This window comes from Micromys minutus (assembly GCF_963924665.1).
Source record: "Micromys minutus genome assembly, chromosome: 2".
Classification (NCBI taxonomy): Eukaryota; Metazoa; Chordata; class Mammalia; order Rodentia; family Muridae; genus Micromys; species Micromys minutus.
In genome coordinates this window covers 23,562,995-23,582,860 of record NC_137971.1, presented here as the reverse complement: position 1 = coordinate 23,582,860, position 19,866 = coordinate 23,562,995, and the positions used below count along the sequence as shown (strand labels likewise).

Below are 19,866 nucleotides of genomic sequence, written 5' to 3'. Positions count from 1 at the left end.
AAGGGAATCAAAACATTATAAGTAGTAGTTAGCACAGCATCTAGTACCAGGAAGATTGAAGCATTCAAAGTTATTTAAGTCAAACCTTTCTTTCCTCATTCATTCATTCATTCAGTTATTTGAGACAGGGTCTCACCAGGTAGACCACACTGGCCTCGATCTCATAGAGAACTGTCTGCCTCTGCCTCCCAACTGCTGGGATTAAAGGTATGTGCCACTGAGCCTGACTTTTTTGGACTTCAAGACAGGGTCTTGGGATGGAACTCTGGCTAGCCTGGTACTTGCTATATATCACAGTCTAGTCTCAAATACAAGGCAATTCTCCTGTCTCAGCCTCCCAAGAATTAGAATTACAGGCTTATGCCACCATGTCTAGCAAATAATATCTGTCTGTCTGTCTGTCTGTCTGTCTGTCAGTGTACCCAGCTGGGAAGGTAGACAATCCAAAATGATGTCAAGATAAGAGATTTAATAAAGGCCTTTACCATTATGATTATGGTACACATAAAATATTTACATCTACTGTTTGTCACAGTGATATTTTAAGTGCAAGTGACCTTGTATACTGCTTGACCTGAAGAACTTTTTGACAAAAAAAAAAAAAAAAAAAAAGAAAACCAATTATCCATCATTTGTAAATCTTCTGTTTCTAAAGAAAAGAAGTTATATTCTATAGATAAAATTTATGTAAATAAGTTATTTTGTACCAAAACACAAATTAAAAAATATACTTCCCCATAGTAAAAGTGACTATAAGTTAATGTTCCATCATACATACATTAAATTCAGCCAACATGCATTTATCTAGTAATATTTACTATGTAATAATAAAATACTATCAATTTAATATCCTCTTTATGACAAGCAAAGTAAAAAATATTCTGATAAAAGGTAAACATTAGCAAACATGAGACAAAAAGATGGATTCTAGTTTTGGCTCTAGCTTTAACTGGGGTCACACAGAAAGCCAGCATCATCTTCCCCAGCTTCTGCAATGAGCAGCAAATAAATCTTACATTTGTGGAATGCTTCACAGACATGAGCACCTTTTCTTCCAACTTCAACTTCTGAGGTTATGAAGTTGGACATGACTGGGTCTATTTCCTTGTAATTTGCAGATAAGGAAATCAGATCTCAGTCACAGATTTTTGACTACAATCTAGGTGTTCGCCCTAAATTCCACCTTTCCTGTCTGCTAACTTCTTCAAACCATTCATAGTTACAGATGTGGAAATATTCAAGAGGTTATAGCATTACACAAATGAAAGTTATATTCATTTAGTTTAGGTTTTACAGGGACCAAAGCAAATTTTATGGTACCTCTTTAAAAGAAAAACGCAAACACATACACACATACACACAAATTATAGGTAAAGACCTTGGAAGGAGCCTTAAAAGATGTAGGAGAAGCTTGCCTTTGGATGCAACAGAAAAAAATTCACTGGACAATGTAGTAAAATCAAAAATTGTTCCCCAAATGTAGCCTCTACCCTGTAAATCATATGAAAAAACCCACATACACTCGGCCTTTATTTTTCCATGCTCATTCACAAAACTCCAAACAACAAAAACTTCCAGATAAAGCTGTTTTGCTGTATCTTTATTATGATTAGAAAACAAATTACTGATAAACAGAAAAATAATTTTAATAAAATAACAACTTTTCTAAAATAATTAAGCTAGAAGAACATCAGGCCATATATTAATTACTGTCTTCTATACACAGGCATAAACACATACATACTCATACTTACTCACAGTTTGGCAAGCAAAAGATCTCATTAAAAAAAAAAATTACCTCGTCTCCGCCCATAGCTCCTGGCTGCATGTAAACACAGAAGAAAACCATGGGTATTTGTATCAAAATGATGAATTTAGAAATTAAAAAAGATGTTCACACAAACGTTTTCTAAATCTTCTTGACATTTTTAACTTGGAGACACTGTTCAATGTCACTGCTGACACACTGGGGAAATCCTTCATGAAGCATTAGCCAAATCACAGTCAGAGCCAGTCACCTGGCTGTGGCAGCCGCTCCAAGTGTGCTGAGTCCCCGGTCTTGTAAGGGATGATTAGGGGTATACTGGGGCCTGCTAGCTGTATCAGTCACAGATAAGGGCACCTGCCTAAAAATAACTTGCAATTCCTCATGTGAACTTTGTTACCATCAGGCATTACTTAGGAAAAATATTATTCCAAATAACTAAAAGTGGCCCAGGATGGGCATTCCAAGCTTCTACCTACACACATGCAAGCTTCACAAATGCCCTGAAAGTGTATGAAATTATGTCATTAGGTTTTTTCTTTAAAGAACCAAATCTGTGAATTTTTCACATGTGTATGCATGTTCTCATGTATGTGGAAGCACATGTGTGCATGTGTGTGTGCACAAATTTAGAGAGTCCTGAAGCTGACAGCATGTGTCTTTCTTACCTGCTCACTACTTTATTTGCTTAGGCAAGGTCTCCTGTTGAAACAAGAGCTTGCTGAGTCTGACCAGTCTATAGCAGCTTACCCTGGGGATCCTGACTCTACCCACTGCCGTGCTGAGATTACCAGCATGCGTGCTGACTTCTACGTAAGTCCTAGAGACCTAGAGCTCCAGTCCTCTCACACTTTGCTTGGCAAGTGTTTGAACCCAAAGAGCCATATCCCAGCCTAGTTTCTGTAAAATTCCTAGCGAACTTTCTTTTACTCTACATTTGCTCTCTCTGTCACATCACATATCACATCATATCATATATCATATCATAACATATCACATCATATCACATCATTTATCTATCACATCATATCATAGAAGTAGGAAGACACTAAGTCTGTATTTGTAAAATGAAAAGCAGCCAAGGTCACGCTCTGGCTCTACCAAGGTGGCTTCCTTACAACCTAGGCTTCGTGTTTAGCTGGACTGTGGCCTTATCATCATCAGTCATCTGCAGTGATTTTTCAGAATGGAAAGATCTTAAAATTGGAAACCTCCAGTTATATAAAAACAAATGAGAACTGAAAGTTAAATCTATTTTTTTGAAGCATAAAATATCACAAAATTCATTTACACCGAAAAGGTTCATAATCTGGAGTCAGATCTGTAGATAATGAGAAGGGAAAACCACACATTCCTTGAGGACTCCAGACTTTTCAACAGCACCATTGAAACCACTCACCAGCCTCTGTCCTCCAGCGTGACCACCTCTCCTTTCCCCACTCAGCGATGAGAAGCGTTACCTCATTCAGGTCTTATCTCTACCTCCCGCATATTTCCTCAACCCTACTCCAACCCACGACAAACAAATCTCATCTGAATTTACGTGTCGATCACTGTTGCTATCAGTCCACAGAGGAGAGGACTTATTCATTGAAACCTGGAACTTATTTCCCCAAGTCAAGTGTCACAAGTCACAGGGGCTTCCTAGCAGAATCCCACAGGAGCTTGCTGTACCCACAATAAGATGGACAAATCAGTACTGAAGGGTTAACTAACACTTTGAACAAGGCAGAATGAATCTGACTCTAACCATGTCCCTTTGTCACTTCTCTCCCATTTCCAGTGATGCCATATAGCCCGACAAATTACTAAAAAATATCTTACTGAGAGAGAAAATAAAAGTATTCTGTATTTTAAATTTATTCAGTGTTCTCCCTAACAAACTCCCACGGCCATTATCTCTGATTTTGGGGCAGATACACCATGAAAAAAAAATGATTAGAATCCTAAAGTACCAGTAACCACCTAGGTAAGACAAAGTGAGACTAGATCCAGACAGGCTCTCAAGGGATGAGGGAGGGAAAGAGGTGCAAAAGACCTCCATGGGAGCTTGAATTAAAGTTTTCTTTATCAAAGTTCATGATGTTCATATATAGATTCCTCTCATTTCCCATTTCTGGATAATGGGCTTCTGACGGTGGAATGGTGTTGTCGACTGTCCTGGTGCTGTTTGTACTTTGATGCTAATTTTGCTTCATCAAGAGGAGCTGCCCCCACAGGGTGATTTCATGTGAACCTTCTCCCCATTTTAACTGGTCAAATAAAGGCTAGAGCCCGTGATTGGGCAGTGGAAGGGAAAGGTGGGGCTGGAAGTTTTAGAGGAGAGAGAGTAAGGAGGAAGGGAGACAAGGAGGAGGAGGAGAGAGAGTGAGGAGGAGGGAGAGACAAGGAGGAGGAGGAGAGAGAGTAAGGAGGAAGGGGAGACAAGGAGGAGGAGTAGAGAGTAAGGAGGAAGGGAGACAAGGAGGAGGAGTAGAGAGTAAGGAGGAAGGGAGACAAGGAGGAGGAGGAGAGAGAGTGAGGAGGAGGGAGAGACAAGGAGGAGGAAGAGAGAGAGGAAGTTGGAGGAAGATGGAGCAGAACCATGTGGCCTGGAGAAGCTGCAAGTAGCAAGAGATCTCATAGCTGGGGATATCTGCCCAATCCAGCTGTGCAGCTTATAAATACTATAACAGAGTTGTGTGATATTTGCATGGCTATATTGGGGTTGGAAATTTACTGCAACAGGACAGCATATGGAATAGACAGACACTTTAAGAAGCAATCTGAGACACTTAAATTTGTTTCTGTCCCTCACTGAGGAATTTAAATGTGTTTCACCCTGGTCCTAACCAATATTTTATCTGTGATACCGATGGTATTGTTAGTATAGAAACTAAAAATGAATGCTAATTGTGTGCTTCATACCTATTAATATGATTTAGTGTAGCATCCAAATTTATGGCTTTTCTTTGTTGTTTGTTTTTGGTTTTGCTTTTGTTGAGACAGGGTCTCAGTATAGAGCTCCACCTAACCTGGAACTCACAGAGACATGCCTGCCTCTACCTCAGAGATACTATAATCTCTCTCTATATATACCATTATGGTACAACATCAAGAGTTTTGAATGGGGTGGGAAGATGGCTCAGATGGGCCAGTGCTTTCTGTACAAGCATGAGGCCCTGTTTGAATTGATTAACACCCACATCAAAAAGCCAAATATGACCACACATGCCTATAATAGAATCACAAGGGAGGCCAGCTTGCCAAGTTAGTGTGCTACAGGTTCAGCAAGAGACCCTGTCACAGAAAATAAGGTAGAGTCTGAGAGAGGAACACACCTGATGCAAACAACCTCTGCCTGCCGTACACATACATGTACCTTCATGAACACTTGCACAGGAACACACACAAGACTGGATACCAAGTTGGTTCTGAACAAACACAGCCTCTTAGTAGAGTATACAGTTAGGGGAGAGAATGGTTGGCATGCTTTGATCGTCTCTAGAACATAGGCCAATCTGGCAGCAATTTAAAATTTGATAAACTTGTTTATATGAGGACTGTTTGTGAACAGTTCAGTTAGAGCCAAATGCTTCTATTAGTGAAAGGTAATGAATTCTGAAGTGTGGAAATGCAAAGTAGTGCTTTCCTCTAGAAAGAAAGTCAACTTTAAGAATATAAAAACTTCAAATGAGAGACAGGAGAAATGATGTGATATTCTAATCTTCAAAAAAAATGGAAAAACAAAAACTTCTTATCAGCTAACACAAAATGAACCACATTAGAAAACAACAACAAGAAATAGGGAAATTCTGTCTGCAGATGCTTCTAAACAAACAAGAGTTAATATATCTCTCCTTCCTTCCACTTACTGTTGGAACCAATAAAGACTGTACCACTTTAAAAATTAAAAAAAGAAAAAAGGTCAGTTGTGGTTCAGCCTCATTGAACCTCACTGTGTTTGTTTAGTCAGAGCCTCAGAAGTCAGAGATAGACAGAACTTTGTATGTTCAAGGCCAGCCTGTTCTATACAGTGAGTTTTAGGACAGCAAGGGCTATAAGTGAGACTTTGTCTCACAAAACATACAGGAGTATGGCTGTAATCACCTATTTAGACTATCCTGATTTACACAGCAGATTCCAGGTCAGCCAGGGTTGCCCCGCCTCTCAAATGCCGAGATTACAGGTGTGCACAGCCATGCACATGGCATAACTAATTTAATCCTTTTCATGCACCATCTGTGAATATATTAATACAGTAAAATAAAACTTTTTCATTCCAAGAACTGATTAGTACTGTCAAGTACCCCTATGTCTTGGTGCATGCCAAGCAAACTCTGGACCACACCGCCATCACTGTTTTTTTTTTTTTAATTTTTATGAGTACATATTTGGGTGGTACATGTGATTTTGTGTGGGTCCAGAAGATAGACTCTAGTGTCATTGCTTAAGTGTTGCCCACTTGTCCTGGACAACTGACTGGCCAAGTGATACATACGGATCCTCCTGCCTCAGCTTCCCCATAGCCACTATACAAATTTATGCCACCACAGTCAGATTATTTGCATGGGTTCTGGGAATCAAACATAGTTCAGGCCTTGCAGGGCAAGCATTTTACCAATAAGCTGGTCCTAAATGTTTTTAAACATTTTATTCTGGGTTGTATATACAGAAATGGGCTTCACGGTGACATTTTCAGACATGTATACCCCATGTGGCCTTATTCGTGTTTGTCCCACTCTGTCTTCCCCAGCCTCTCCCTGTCTGTCTCCTTCCTACCCCCAAATATCTTCTGCTTTTATGACATGTGTGGTTTATTCTCTTGTTCCTCCCTTCTCCTCTCTTTAGACATCTTTGCCTCTTATAATCCCCTCTTCTTCTTTGGTGGTGGCCGTGGTGGTGGTGGTGGTGTCTGCATGTGTTGATTCTTCATGAGAGAAAATGCTGTTTTTCTAGGATGGGCTTATTTTGCTTAACATAATGACTCATTCATTTCCCATGTGTCATAATGTCACTTGTTTTCATAAAGGAAATTCCATTTTATATATGGACCACATTTTTAAAACGTGGGATTTTACTATTGATTGTCCCGCAACATTCTATTTACAAAGTCAAGCGATCCGCCTGCCTCTGCAGTGCCGGGGTTAAGGGCATGCATCATATCGTCCATGTTCTACATTTTCTCATCTACAGATGGACACTTAGGCTGGTAGCAATAAGCATGGCTGTGTCTCTATCTCTGTGGAATCCTGACTTAAAATCCTGAGTGTATATACCCAGGAGTGTTACTGAAGGTAATCACTAGATAACATATACGGAAGTTTTGAGTTTTTAGGATCCTCCAAACTGAAGTCATAGTGACTACACAAGCTTACACTCCTATCAGCCATGTACAACGGTCCCTCACATCTTTGTATCTGAGTCACCACACCAGGCTATTTTCATTTCTTTTCTTACTGGCGGCCATTTTGACTGGCGTGAGCTGTAGTTTGCATTTGCTTTATGGCTAAGTTTGTTGAACACGTTTCCGGGCATTGATTATTCCTTCAAGTGAGGCATCTTCATTCAATTTATTACCTCTATTCACTGCTTAGGTGAGTTTTTGTTTTTTCAATTTTGTACAAATTCTGGATATTAATCCCCTGCTGGATGTACAGCTACAAACAGGCTTTGTTTTTGTTTTTGTTCTTCCCTATTCTATAGGCTGTCTCTTCACCCTGTTAGTGCTTTCTCTGGCTTTGTAAAAACCTTCTAATTGCAGACAATCCCTCCTGTTAACTCCTGGGATTATTTCCTAGGCTGTGGGAGTCCTTTGCAGAAAGTTGGCGCCCAAACACTCCTATGCTTTCCTAAACAGTTTCAGAGTGTCAGACCTTAAGGTCTTTGGTCCATGTTGAACATATATGTGTTTGGTTTGGCTTTTTTTTTTTTTTTTTTTTTTTTGCCTTTCTTTGGTTTTTTGTTTGTTTGTTTGTTTGTTTGTTTTATTGTAGACTGAAAAATAAGGGTCTTGCTCCATTCTTTTGTATGTGTTTCCCTGGTGCCATGTTTTGAAGATGCTGTCTTTTTTCCTATATATACCCTTGACTTCTTTGTCAAAGATGAGGTGGCTGCCACCACATGTGGTTTGTTTGGTTTGAGACTAGGTCTCATGTAGATCAAGCACAAGCTCATATTAAACTCCCAATCTTCCTGCCTCCACCTAAAAAGTTCTGAGATGACAGGTGAACACCATTGTGCCTGGCTTCCTATTTGCTCCTGCATTTAAACCAGCAGTAGTCCAGGCTACCCTCAAAGCCATGACAGGGACTTATACAGCAGTAGTAGTCCAGGCTACCCTCAAAGTCATGACAGGGACTTATACAGCAGTAGTAGTCCAGGCCACCTTCAAATTCATGGAAATCCTTTTGCCATAACCTCCTCGGTTCTGAGATTACAAATATGCATCATGCTTGGCCTGAGTCTCCATTCTATTCTATTGGTCTACCTACATGTTGTTTTTGTGTCTGTACCATACATTTTTCTTAGAATAGCTCTGTGATATGGTTTGGGATGGAATAATGTGGTACCTATAGCATTGCTCATTCTATTCAAGATTAACTTGTGCTCAGAGGAATTTCAGGGTTTTTTCTTCTTGTTCTGGGATGAATGCCATTGGGATTCCAGTGATGACCTCACTGAGTCTATAGATCCCTTCTGGTAATACAGTCACTTTCACAATATTAAGGCTGCTGACCCATGTAAAAATCAATCCAGTGCTTTTTACATTATTATTATGGAGCAATGGTGTCATGGTCCGCAGGTGGGGTGAGAGGACAATATGTGGAGTTGTTTTCTCCTTGCATTTCCATGTATCCTGGGGATGGACTGAGGTCACAGCAAGAGCCTTTCCCCACAGAATGATTTCACCAGCCTCGGTTACTTCCGTGTTTTAAAGTTTTCATTTTAGAAGCCTTTCAGTTCTTTGGTTAAGTTTATTGTAGTATTTTAGGTTTAATTTTGTTTTTCAGACAGTCTCACTGTGTAGCCCTGGAACTTGCTATGTAAATGATAGTGGTCTGGAGCTCTCCTGCATCTCCTTCCTGAGTGCTGGCATTAAAGGTGTGTTCTATTGTACCCCACCCTGCATGTTGATTTCATCTTACCATGTGTTTTAGGATCTATTATTATTTTGAGACAGAGTTCTCTGTGTAGCCCTGGCTTTCCTGGAACTCACTCTGTAGACCAGACTGGCCTGGAACTCAAGAATTCCACCTACCCTTGCCTTCGAAATGCTGAAAGGTTAAAGGCATTCACCATTACACCTGGTTCCTGAATATTAATTCCTATAACATTCTTTTTAAAATTATTTATTTTACATGTATGATGAGTGTTTTGCCTCCATGTATGTAAGTACACTATGATAGCATTTGGGTTTCTTGTATTAATTAATTGCAATGGTTTGTAAACTGATAAATATATCTGTTATGCTGTTTTACATACATATCAAAGTTACCATAGAGAAAATTGCTAGTTGACCACTTACCTTCTAATCCTATCTCAAACAAATACACAAAAGGACCCCCCCCCCCACCGTGTGCTGGGTATGGCACAACAAGCCTGAGGAGCCAGCATCTGGAAGGCACTAACAGGAGGAGGAAGAATTCAAGTTCATCCTCAGCTAGCTACTCAGCAATTCCCAGGACAACCTAGTGGTATCTCAAAAAACAACCCTTGCAAACAGTTTTTGAAACAGGGCCTCATGTAGCCATATCTAAACTCAAACTCCCTATCCAGTGGAAGAACCTAGGACTTCTGAGCCTCTTGTTGTATCCTCATGAACTCTAGGATTACGGACAATCAAACCCAGGACATCCTGTATGCTAGGCACGCACTCTACCAAATGATCTATATCTTCAAACCAGCAATCAACGTGTGTTTAATTGGCAAGTGACTTTTTAAAGGATTTATTATTTATTTTAGTTGTGTGCATATGTGCAAGGAATACAACGTGGGCCACTTGAAAGCAAGAACAACGTGTTCTTAACTGCTAAGCCATCTCTCTCCAGTTAATTTGGCTTTTGAGACAAGGTCTCACTGTCTTGCTCCGATTGTCATGGAACTCGTGTAGACCAGGCTGGCCTCAAACTCAGATTGCCCTGCTTCTCCCTCCAGATAGCTAGGAAGAAAGTATGTCACACATTAAGTTGCATTCAATGGACTGGGAATGTAGCTGGTAATAGAGGACCTGCCTAGAATGCATGAGGCCCTATGTTCACTCTTTGTTCACTTGCACATGCACGCCCATGCACACACTTTTATATTCAAACATCTAATATTGTCTTTTAGCTTCTACCAGAAAAGTTCCACATAAAAACTTAAGGTTAAGACCAAAATACCTCCCATCCCCTTCATCAGACTGTAAACACCCAAAGAACACGAGGGTGAGGTTTGTCCCCAAACTTTCCTTGTTTCCTCATTGTTATAGTAGCTGAAAAGATACTTTTAGTCCAACGATTCTCAAACCAAGCAAACAATAGTAGAGAAGGTAGAGTTCTCTATAAAAGCATAGTAGGTAGGAATAGCACATCTTTATCTACTACATTCATACTTTATTATAAATTACTTGAGTATTTTAAACTCCTTTTCCATTTCTCTGATTCTAATCTATCTTTCTTAGGAAGACCTTTTCATCTTTTTATAAACTTCAAAAATAAAAATGATTGACAATCACAGTACTAGCATTACTAAGATATTTTTAATTGGATATATTTTACTTACATTTCAATATTATCCCCTTTCCCGGTTTCCCCTCCATAAACCCCCTATCCCATTCCCCCTCCACCTGCTTCTATGAGGGTGCTCCCCCTCCCCTCTCACCTCCCCGTCCTGACATTTCCCTACACTGGGGCATTGAGCCTTGACAGGACCAAGGGCCTCTCTTCTCATTGATTCCAACAAGGCCATCCTCTGCTACATATGCAGCTGGAGCCATAGGTCCATCTATGTGTACTCTTTGGATAGTGGTTTAGTCCCTGGGAGCTCTGGTTGGTTGTTCTTATGAGGTTGCAAACCCCTTCAGCTCCTTCAATCCTTTCTCTAACTCCTCCATTAGGAACCCTGTTCTCAGTTTAATGGTTGGTTTTTGAGCATCCACCTCTATATTTGTCATGATCTGGCACAGCCTCTCAGGAGACAGCTATATCAGGCTCCTGTCAGCATGCACTTCTTGGGATCAATATTGCCTGGGTTTGGTAGCTATATTTGGGCTGGATCTCCAGGTGGGGCAGTCTCTGATGGCCTTTGCCTCAGTCTCTGCTTCAAACTTTGTCTTCATATTTCCTCCTGTGGATATTTTTGTTCCTCCTTCTAAGGAATGAAGCAACTGAGATACTTAATAAGGAGAATTCCACTGAGTAAAATAGTTCTAATGTTGAAGTGTGCTGAAGAAAACAGAGGATAGTCTATTGATGATTCATGCCCCAGGAACTGATCCAGCATCAAACTGGCCTGAGAATTTGCATACTCCAGAGAATGGCACTCAAATATTTAGCATTTGGCCAGTGTAGTGGCACATACTTTTGCCCCACCACTAGGCGGAGGCAAGAGCATCAGGATTGCAGACCAGGGTGGGTTATGGTGCCAAGACCTTGCTCAAGGGGACGAAAACAAAGGCTGGAGCATTTCAACAAGCAATCTTCTCCAGACCACTGTGCCAAAAACTTTGTGAGATCTCTTCAAACTTTATATAAGTCTTCAATTTCTGATGACTTGTGCCAATCAATACTTTCTCATTTTACAATTATGAACCCTCAAAATGTAGTGAATTATAGAGAGACGCACAGACAAGCACATGGATTTGTCAACAGCACCAATGCTGGACCTTCTCTCTGGTCAGTGTTCCACGTCTCCTGCCTCCTTCTCTCATTAGAAACAAGGGTTCCTTCATAGAAAAAAGTTACCAAAAATAACTTATTTGGGAGTTTGGGAACAGCTCCAGCCACAAGCGGCAGCTCCTCATTTGCCCCATAACTGGCCTGACTCCTAGCCTGAATAGAAACTACTTTCCACTTGGCTGAAACATGCATAGTAAGGAGAAACTGCCACATTAAAACTACATCCCACAAATGGACGAGATTATGCAGTACTTCTCTTTCTGTGACTTATTTCATGTACATGGTTTTTAGGTTCATCCATGATGTTACTAATGACAAGACTTCATTCACATCATTTATTGTGTGCATATGTGTCTATATTGCACACATGCAAGTACATGCATGCCAAGGTACGTATGTGTAGGTCATTGGACAATCTGAGGAACTGATTCACTTTCCACCGTGAAGATCCAGGTTGGCAGGCTTGGCAGTGAGTGACTTTACCTGCTGAGTCAGCTCTCTGGCCCTGGTATTTCATTCTGTGTATTCATACCTCGCCCATCCTTTGATAGATAGCTGGCTACTGTGGACAGTGCTTTAATGACCATGGGCACGCAGGTGTAATTTCCTTCGGGTTTATACCTTTGACTGCAGGGTCATGTGACAGTTATATTTTTAATTTTTAATTTTTTAAAAAAGAACACATATACTAGAGCTGCACCATTAGCGGAGTAGGGAATATGTGTGTGTAGAGGGGCGTTGGCGGTGTATGCGTGGGGGCGAGGCTGCTTTTTTCCACATTCTGCCCAACACTCACTGTCATTTTGGTAAAAAATATTCCAACAGAAATGAAGTACCATCTCCTTGTGGTTTGTGCAAAACCTGACTATTAGGCAATAAGAGTTTTGGACTTCGATTTGTATATAATTTCTATTGTCTATTATGTGCATGTCTTCTGAGAAATGTTGAATAAGGACTTTCATACATCTTAACCAGTTTCTGCATGTGTGTTCATGTGTCTCTCACTGAACCTAGAGCTCACCAATTAGGCTAGAGTGGCTAACCAGCAAGCCTCAGAAATCCTCCAGTTCCTGTCCCGCAGGGCTGGGATTAAAGGCACATATTGGCATGGTAAGTTTTTTATGTAGGTACTGGGGATTGAACTCAGGTCCCAATGCTTGCATGGAAGTATTTTACTAACTGAGGCATTTTTCCAGCCCTGTTGTGCGTGTGTGTTCACACTCATGTGTGGGTACATATCCATGTGTGTACACATGTATCTGGAGGACAGAGGACAACCGTAGATGTTGTACCATCCACACTGTTTCTTGAGACAGAGTCTCTGACTGGCCAGCACCTCAGAATTAGACAAGTCTAGCTAGCCAGTAAGCTCCAAGATTTACTTCCCTGGCTCTAGGATTACAAATGCATGCTATCATACGGGGCTTTTTCTGTGGATGGTGGGGGCTAAACTCAGGTCTCAAGGCCTGGGTGGCAAGAGCCTCACCAACTGAGCCATCTTCCCAGCTCCTAGTATCTCTGTGTCTGGTCCCTCAGTCCCTAGTATCTCTCTGTTCCTCCTCCCACTGGCAGGAAGGTGACCTTGAATTTGCTGGCTTGAATTCATGATCCCCCCCCAGTCTCTAGAGTCTCTGGGATTACAGGCCTCCGCCATCAGCCCCAGCAATAATCAGATTTTTTAAAACATTTTTATCACAAAGAAATGGTGAACATGTGACGTTATAAATATTCTAAGTGTCCTGAATTTTTACACACTGTATACCAGTATCAAAACATCACAAAACATCACATGTAATGTCTGTTACACATATTATATTAATGAAAAAAAGTAAGCATTTTTCTTTTCTAGTCATCAGTGTAAGAAAAAAGGGTTGAATTTCTTTGTGTAACACATACAGGTGTGCACACACTTTTCTCTTCTGCAGCACTGGGAACCAAACCAGAGCTTTGCTCCCGGCGACTACCGCTGTATCACTGCGCATCACCTACCATCACAAAATACATTTTGGGTTGTCCTTCACTGAGTTATGATTGGCATCATGAGAGGTCTTTGAAATGTTTACAGATTAAGTTCTGAATTTTTAAGTTAATTAGTCACAGGTGTGGTGAATGCTGCAGACAGGAAGTCTAGGATACACTGTTTACATAAGTAGAGAAAACCATCAGGAAGTCCATAAGGAACAGTAAGGAACTAGCTTGTTCTGACATCTTTATGATGAGGTAGAAACTCTTCTTACCCATGGGATTCCATATGCACAAGGAATCTCTTCTAAAACCTTCTAAAGTCACAAGCCAATTTCAAAGTTAACGTATTTATAATGTTCAATATCATGCTATGTAAGCCAGGATGGTCATTCTATTCTTCAGAAAAAAAAAAGGGAATAAGGGTCTTACAGTAATAAAAGAAATTTTTATACAGGTACTGAATTTATATATTTGTGATAAACACCTGTGTTTATGTGTGTGTGTGCATGTTTGTGTGAGAGAGACACAGAGAGAGAGAGAGAGGGAGGGAGGGAGGAAAAGGGGGGAGGAAAAGAGAAAGAGAGAGAGAGTGAATTAAGCATTTAAAGCAAAAAGAAGCACTTTCAACCTGAAGGCAGGAAGCTCTGTTCCTGATTCCCACTTGTCACCTTGGTTAAGTCCTGCACAGCTTCTTAAATGCCAGTTTGCCCACCTGTAAAGCTTAGCCACACACAGGGACTACTCTGTTACTCTCTCTTAAGAGAAGCCCATACCCATGCTTTCAGTCTCTCCTCTTAACCATGTATATTAAAATATCTTTATTAGACCCCAACTTGGTAGCATCTATCCAAACCTATTTCAGATGTATTTTCCACAGCATATATTTCTCTAATTACTATCTAATTATCCATTACTTACAATGTATTCATATTATACCTATATTTTAATTCTTAGTCTGCTCAGATGTTGAAAGAACAGCAATAGATATCTTATCTACAAAATATTCAAAATTTCAAAGAGAGTTACTGCAGTTTGTGAGTCTCAGAAAAATCCTTTCACTATTATATTACCCTCTGAAATTACTTTCTGCTTGGTGTGGTAGTTTATGCCTTTAATCCTCAGATCCAGAAAGCAGAGGCACGTGGATCTCTGTGAGTTCCCCAGCCAGATGGGACTACATAACAAAATCCTGTCTTAAAGTAAACAAATATAATGAAATTATTTTCTTCGTTGGGTAAGATGTTCAACAACCATAACTCCACTACTCTTCGGGTAGAAGCAGGAGAGTTACCAAGTTTAAGGCCAGCCTCAGCTACACAGCAAACTCAAGACCAGACTGAGCTACATGAAACTCTCTCTCAAAAAACAAAACAAGCTGGATATAAATTTAACTCAAACAAACCAGTAGCCTTTTTCTACTCAAAGGATAAACAGGCTGAGGAAGAAATTAGGTAAACGACACCCTTCGCAATAGTCACAAATAATATAAAATATCTTGGAGTATTCTAACCAAGCAAGTGAAAGATCTGTATGACAAGAACTTCAAGTCTCTGAAGAAAGAAATCAAAGAAGATCTCAGAAAATGGAAAGATCTCCCAAGCTCATGGATTGGCAGGATTAATATAATAAAAATGGCCATCTTACAGAATAAAAATGTTCAATGCAATCCCCATCAAAATTCCAACTCAATTCTACATAGAATTAGAAAGAGCAATTTCCAAATTCATTTGGAATAACAAAAAAACCTAGGACAGTGAAAACTATTCTCAACAATAAAAGAACTTCTGGGGAATCACCATCCAAAATCTCAAGCTTTATTACAGAGCAATAGTGATAAAAACTGCATGGTATTGGTACAGAGACAGGCAGGCAGATCAACGGAATAGAATTGAAGACTCAGAAATGAATCCACACACCTATGGTCACTTGATATTTGACAAAGGAGCTAAAGCCATCCAGTGGGGAAAAAAGACAGCATTTTCAACAAATGGTGCTGTAGAAGAATGCAAATTGATCCATTCTTATCTCCTTGTATAAAGCTCAAGTCCAAGTGGATCAAAGACCTCCACAAAAAAACAGATACACTGAAACTAATAAAAGAGAAAGTGGGGAAGAGCCTCGAACACATAGGCACAGGGGGAAATTTCCTGAACACATTACCAATGGCTTACGTTCCAAAATCAACAATCAACAAATAGAACCTCATAAAATGTCAAAGCTTCTGTAAGGCAAAAGACAATGTCAATAGGACATAATGGCAGCCCACAGATTGGGAAAAGATCTTTGCCAATCCTACATCCGACAGAGGGCTAATATCCAATATATATAAAAAAACGGAAGAAGTTAGACTCCAAAGAACCCTATTTAAAAATGGAGTACAGAGCTAAACAAAGAATTCTCAACTGAGGATTATGGAATGGCTAAGAAGCACCTAAAGAAATGTTCAACATCCTTAGTCATCAGGGAAATGCAAATCAAAACAATCCTGAGATTCTACCTCACACTAGTCAGAACGGCAGATGCTGGTAAAGATGTGGAGAAAGGACACTCCTCCACTGTTGGTGGGATTTCAAGCTGGTACAACCACTCTGGAAATCAGTCTGGTGGTTCCTCAGAAAATTGGACATAGCTATACAATTCCTGGGCATATACTCAAAAGATGTGCCAACATATAACAAGGAAATATGCTCCATTATGGTCCCAGCAGTCTTATTTGTAATAGCCAGAAGCTGGAAAGAACCCAGATGTTCTTTGATGGAGGAATGGATACAGAAATTGTGGTACATTTACCCAATGGAATATTACTCAGCTGTTAAAAACAATGACTTCGTGAAATTCTTAAGCAAATGGATGGAAATAGAAACAACCATCCTACTTCCTTTTGTAAGTGGCGGTGAACGAGCACGCAGTGCCATGAAGGCGTCAGGTACACTTTGAGAATGCAAGGTGGTGATGCGCTGCTTGCCAAGCCCAAAATGCCAAACACCACCACTGTGCCGAATTTGAATCTTTGCACCTAACCATGTGGTGGCCAAGTCCTGCTTCCGGTACTTTGTGTCACAGCTGAAGATGAAGAAGTTATCCGGGGAGTGTGTGTACTGCCAGCAGGTATTTGAGAAGTCACCCCTGTATTTGAGAAGTCACCAGAACTTCGGCATCTGGCTGTGCTATGACTCCCGCAGTGGCGCACACACATGTACCAAGACCTGACCACTGCTGATGCAGTCACACAGTGCTACTGGGACATGGGTGTCCGTCACCGTGCCCATGTGCACTCCATCGAGATCATGAAGGTGGAAGAGATTGCAGCTGCCAAGTGCCGCCAGCCCGCTGTCAAGCAGTTCCATGACTCCAAGATCAAATTCCCACTGCCCCACCACATGTTGCGGGGCCAGCACAGGTCACGCTTCACCACCAAGAAGCCCAACACCTTCTAGACACAGAGACCCACTGAATAAAAGCTTCAAATTGTCAAAAAAAAGAAAAAAAAAAAAAAGAAAAAAGAAAAAAAAAAAGAAACTATCATCCTGAGTGAGGTAACCCAATCACAAAAGAACACACATGGTACGCACTCACTGATAAGTGGATATTAGAAGCTCAGACTATCCAAGGTACAATTCACAGACCACATGAAGCTCAAGAAGAAGGAAGACCAAAGTGTGGATGCTTCAGTCCTTCTTAGGAGGGTGAACAAAATAAGTCACAGGAGGAAATATGGAGACAATGTGTGGAGCAGAGACTGAAGGAAAGGACATCAGAGACTGCCCCACCTGGGGATCTATCCTATACAAAGCCACCAAACCAAGACACTATTGTGGATGCCAAGAAGTGTGTGCAGACAGGAGCCTGATATAGCTGTCTCCTGAGAGGCTCTGCCAGAATCTGACAAATACAGAGGCAGATGCTTGCAGCCAACCATTGGACTGAGCACAGGGACCCCAATGGAGGAGTTAGAGAAAGGATTGAAAGAGCTGAAGGGGTTGGCAAACCCATAGGAATAACAATATAACCCAACCAGATTGCCTCCCTTCCCCAGAGCTCCCAGGGAATAATCCACCAACCAAAGAGCACACATACAGGGGACCCATGGCTCCAGCCACATATGTAGCAGAGAATGGCCTTATCGGGCATCAGTAGAAGAAGAGGCCCTAGATCCTGTGAAGGCACGATGCCCCAGTGTAGGGGAATGTAAGGGTTCGAGGGGCAGTACCCCAATAGAGACAGAAAAAGAGGGGATGAGATAGAGAAATTCTGGATGAGGAAGCTGGGAAAGGGGATAACATTTGAAATGTAAATAAAGAAAATATCCAATAAAAACAAAAGCAAAAACAAAATCCAAAACCAAAACAAAACAAAACAGGCTGGAGATATGGTTCACTCCCTAAGCCTGCTTACCCTGCAAACATGAGGACCTGAGTTCAGTCCCCAGCACCCATGTAAAAGTCAGCACAGCAGCACATGTCTATAACCCTACCACTCTGGTGCCAGGGAGTCAGGTACAGGAAGAAGGAGGAGACAGAAGTCAGTGAAGCTCACTAGCCAGCCAGCCTAGAGGAATTAATTGGTGATCTCCATGTTCTGTGAAAAACCTGTCTCAAAACCAGTGAGGAGACTGATGAAGATACCACACAAATGCACACAATCCCACAAACACACAAAACATATTTCCTTAGAACCAGGATGCCCAAACTTGTAGTTCTACCACTTAGGGAACTGAGACAGGGGAACTGCTTCAAGTTTGAGGCCAGCCTAGGCTATACAGTAAATTCTAGGCCAGCCAGTTATATAGCAAGACCCTGTCTTAACAAAACAAAAAGGTTTTTGGTTTGTTTTTTTTTAACATTTATTATTCACAGCAAGCAAAAATAACAACAATGTGCTCTTTAATTTTTAAAAAACTCCATTAGGAATCTAGCAAAGCTGGCTTCCTTCCTGTTCTGGCACAGACACATCATGTGCTCAGCTCCCTCTGCCACTTCCTCTCAGCTGGAGCTCCCCAAGGAGAGCTCATGCTCAGCAAGGCAGAGGAGGAGGGGGAAGAGATGAGGCGGCCACACAGTAGTCTGCCCAACACAAACACACACCAACAACCTTCAGGTCTTCTCTTCACTTAACAAATGTGCTGTCAGCTCTCAGTCCTAAGGCAGACGCAGAAAGGCATTCCAAGGTATGTCAAGACACCAGTTTAAAAAGGACATGTGAAGGACAGCCCTGGCTAACATTCCAAGGGGCCCAGAGTGTGGGCTATGCATACGATGCTCAATGACTTCTCAAGTAGCTCGGTGTCCTTTCTGGTACTGTGCTGCTGTGGTTTTACTACAGTGCCTGGCAAGGGCTTCAAGTTTCTTAGGCACCACCCTCCCCACTCCCCCTTAAGGTGTTAACATTAAGAGTTCAAACTGTCTAGGTTTTCCTCTAGAACTCATCAATTTCTCACTGCCTTGGACACTCCGATGAGGAAGGGTGTGGATAAAGGAGCATCTCTGTCAGAGGGATATGGCCGGTTAGCTTTCCTACTTACCTCTTACTTCAAACAGTAATAGCGACTTGGAAGCTATCAGAATGGAGTGACAAGGAAAAGTTTTAAATGCTAGCATATGCCTGTAATCTCAGCCCTCCAGAGGCTAAGGCAGCAAGACCAATGGCTGGGAGTTCAAAGTCAGCCTGAGCTACATATTAAGACTATCTCAAAAAACAAAAACAAAAAAACCAAACCAAACCAACCAAACAAACAAAAAACGGCACAATGGCTCATAAGCAGTAGATCGTGCAAATTCAGGGCTGCCTCAAAAATAAAAATAATCAATATCATATATTTTTTATTTTGGAACTCTAACATACAAATCAAGACAGGACTTTAACAGGCAGCTATAAAAGTGAGACAAGAAGCAGAAGCAAAGCATAAACGCTTCCTCTGAGTCCCTGGGCTATGTAATCGCCACTTTTGTGATCATTATCTCTATTTTACAGGTGAAGAAAAGAGGTCCTAACGTTATGAAGCTTGTTTATTTATTTATTCATTTTGTGTATATGAGTACACTGTAACTGTATTCAGACATAACAGAAGAGGGCATCAGACCCCATTACAGATGGCTGTGAGCCACCATGTGGTTGCTGGGAATTGAACTCGGGACCTCTAGAAGAGCAGAAAATGCTCTTAACCACTGAGCCATCTCTCCAGCTCTCTGTTATGAAGCTTGTAAGAGGTGACATGAGATGTGCCTAACCCCAAACATGGCTACCACGGCTGTCTTAGTTCCATGCTGTGTGAGAAGATGT

The 19,866-nt window shown here is 41.1% G+C and overlaps 1 protein-coding gene and 1 pseudogene across 8 annotated transcripts in view; one reads left to right on the top strand and one right to left on the bottom strand.

The window, feature by feature from the left end:
• Positions 1-19,866, bottom strand: part of CPEB3 (cytoplasmic polyadenylation element binding protein 3) — a 182,813-nt gene that overhangs the window by 82,909 nt on the left and 80,038 nt on the right. The gene's annotated exons all lie outside the window — the stretch shown is intronic.
• LOC308416292 (large ribosomal subunit protein eL20-like) lies at positions 16,501-17,024 on the top strand (annotated as a pseudogene). The gene has a single exon. The product of its transcript is annotated as a large ribosomal subunit protein eL20-like (transcript).